Genomic DNA, 3795 nt, shown 5'->3' on the forward strand with positions numbered 1-3795 from the left:
CTAGTATAAAAGTGACAACATAGGAGACTCTCTATCATGAAGATCATGGTGCTACTTTGAAGCACAAGTGTGGTAAAAGGATAGTAGCATTGTCCCTTCTCTCCTTTTCTCTCATCATTTTTTGGGCCTTTCTCTCTTTTTATGGCCTCTTTATTTTTTTCGTCCAGAGTCTCATCCCGACTTATGGGGGAATCATAGCCTCCATCATCCTTTCCTCACTGGGACAATGCTCTAATAATGATGATCATCACACTTTTATTTACTTACAACTCAAGAATTACAACTCAATACTTAGAACAAAATATGACTCTACATGAATGCCTCCGGCGGTGTACCAGGATGTGCAATGAATCAAGAGTGACATGTATGAAAATCATGAACGGTGGCTTTGCCACAAATACGATGTCAACTCATGATCATGCAAAGCAATATGACAATGATGGAGCGTGTCATAATAAACGGAACGGTGGAAAGTTGCATGGCAATATATCTCAGAATGGCTATGGAAATGCCATAATAGGTAGGTATGGTGGCTGTTTTGAGGAAGGTATATGGTGGGTGTATGATACCGGCGAAAGGTGCGCGGAATTATAGAGGCTAGCAATGATGGAAGGGTGAGAGTGCGTATAATCCATGGACTCAACATTAGTCATAAAGAACTCACATACTTATTGCAAAAATCTATTAGTTATCGAAACGAAGTACTACGCGCATGCTCCTAGGGGGATAGATTGGTAGGAAAAGACCATCGCTCATCCCCGACCGCCACTCATAAGGAAGTCAGTCAATAAATAAATCATGCTCCGACTTCATCACATAACGATTCACCATACGTGCATGCTACGGGAATCACAAACTTTAGAACAGGTATCTCTCAAATTCACAACTACTCAACTAGCATGACTCTAATATCACCATCTTCATATCTCAAAACAATCATAAGGAATCAAACTTCTCATAGTATTCAATGCACTTTATATGATAGTTTTTATTATACCCATCTTGGATGCTCATCATATTAGGACTAATTTTATAGCCAAAGCAAATTACCATGCTGTTCTACAAGACTCTCAAAATAATATAAGTGAAGCATGAGAGATCAATAATTTCTATAAAATAAAACCACCACCGTGCTCTAAAAAGATATATGTGAAGCACTAGAGCAAAATTATCTAGCTCAAAAGATATAAGTGAAGCACATAGAGTATTCTAATAAATTCCGATTCATGCGTGTCTCTCCAAAATGTGTGTACAGCAAGGATAATTGTGGTAAACTAAAAATCAAAGACTCAAATCATACAAGACGCTCCAAGCAAAACACATATCATGTGGTGAATAAAAATATAGCCTTAAGTAAAGTTACTGATAGACGAAGACGAAAGAGGGGATGCCTTCCAGGGCATCCCCAAGCTTAGGCTTTTGGTTGTCCTTGAATTTTACCTTGGGGTGCCTTGGGCATCCCCAAGCTTAGGCTCTTGCCACTCCTTATTCCAAAATCCATTAAATCTTTACCCAAAAACTTGAAAACTTCACAACACAAAACTTAAACAGAAAAATCTCATGAGCTTCGTTAGTATAAGAAAATAAACCACCACTTTAAGTTACTGTAATGAACTCATTCTTTATTTATATTGGTGTTAAACCTAATGTATTCCAACTTCTCTATGGTTCATACCCCCTGATACTACTCATAGATTCATCAAAATAAGCAAACAACACACGAAAAACAGAATCTGTCAAAAACAGAACAGTCTGTAGCAATCTGTATCAAACGCATACTTCTGGAACTCCAAAAATTCCGAAATAAATTGGTGGACGTGAGGAATTCGTCTATTAATCATCTTCAAAAAGAATCAACCTAAAAGGACTCTCCAGTATAAAATGGCATCTAATCTCGTGAGCGCAAAAGTTTCTGTTTTTTACAGCAAGATCGCAAAGACTTCACCCAAGTCTTCCCAAAGGTTCTACTTGGCACAAACACTAATTAAAACATAAAACTATAACTAAACAGAGGCTAGATGAATTATTTATTACTAAATAGGAACAAAAAGCAAAGAACAAAAATAAAATTGGTTTGCCTCCCAACAAGCGCTATCGTTTAACGCCCCTAGCTAGGCATAAAAGCAAAAATAGATCTAGTACTACTGCAGGATGCTGCTAGCGCAACACTACAATGAGAGATCCTTCTAGAAACTGTGTGCGATGCCATAATCGCAAACGGTGGTGTACGAAAACCGTCAGAAATGTATAAAATGTTTGCGATGACAGATGCATCAAACACGGTTCAGGTTTTAGTTGCGTGTGCGATGAAGGGCATACGGTTCAGTTCAATTAACTGTTTGCGATGAGGAGCAACAAAAGAAACGGGCAGCCAGACGAAGGCGTGTGCGATACACATCATACTGTTCACTCGGATTAACTGTTTGTGATTAGGCAACACAAAAAAAACGGGCAGCCAGATGAAGGTGTGTGCGATATACATCATACGGTTCACTCAGATGAACTATTTGTGATTAGGCAACACAAAAGAAACGGCCAGTCAGATCAAGGTGTGTGGGATATATGGTAGGCGGTTCACTCGGATGAACTGTTTGCGTTGACACAAGAGTACAAAAACGGTTCAACTTAACAAGACGTGTGTGTTGTGCGATGGGATTGCATGCGGTTCACTCGACCCTTGTCGTCAGTGTGTGACCTCTGTGGCAACCGTTCGCTCCCCAGGCGCCTCTTCGTGTACCGTAGCAACTGTCCACCGACTCTTTGCCTTTCCCTCTCGATTTGAAACTGCTGTTGCACGCTAGCTCTTCCTACCTCCTCCATTTGCCTTCACCCTTCCTTTTGCCATTATTTGACCGTCTACTCCATGGAGGGAACAAGCCGGAAATGACCCCGTTATTCTTGCCCCGATCTGAATGATAACGCGGTGGAGGAACTCATTGATCGGTGCGACGTCATCATCTCGGCTAGCATGGCAGGTTCATTCAAGACCATTCTCGACTCAAATAATAACAGCATTACAAGGAACCCAAGGGTTCAAGAGTGGTTTTATCTCCGCTATCTTCTTCGCGGTGACCCTGCTGACTGGCGCGGGGACGAGGGAAGCCTCGCCTTGTGTAAGTTGATGCCGCTTCATAATGATACGTATGATGTTAAGATACCATCGCTTGAGGGCAAGGCTTGGGCAGGCACAAATGGAGATTGGGTTGTTTATATTGGGTACAACTGCAAGTGGGAACTTGTGAATGTGTACACTCGTCACCGGGTTCCACTTCGAAAAATCTCAGACGACTGCCCAGAGGTTGAGTACACCGGTATTCTACGTGAGTTCAAATATGATCATGCTGACTGTCGTCTATGGAAGATAGCAATTTGTCGAGTTCCCAACCGCTCTTGGGGTTAGAGGAATGCTTATGTTGTCGCTATCTTCGACAAGCTTGTTGCCGTCCTTCATGGTTCGACTCGATGGATATTGCTCAAAAATTAGTTTCTATACACGCATGAGTACTGTGATGCAATTCAATACGAGGGTCTTGTGTTTGCTGCCACCACTCGTGGCACTATTTTTGCATGGAATCATCATGATTTCGGTATGTTTGTCTTCCACCGTAATTATAATTGTTTCATCCACATGCACGCGGGTTAGCTAGTTTCCCTTTACTAATTAACATTCTTGTGTTTCCAAGGTCATGTGAACATTCCACCACCTATACTTGAAAATTTTATTCACGAGCATGAGGACGAGCAGGACCCATATACTCAGTGGCGCCTGGCAACTTATTCCGATGGATCACCTCT

The sequence above is a fragment of the Triticum aestivum genome, chromosome 6D, assembly GCF_018294505.1.
Source record: "Triticum aestivum cultivar Chinese Spring chromosome 6D, IWGSC CS RefSeq v2.1, whole genome shotgun sequence".
NCBI lineage: Eukaryota > Viridiplantae > Streptophyta > Magnoliopsida > Poales > Poaceae > Triticum > Triticum aestivum.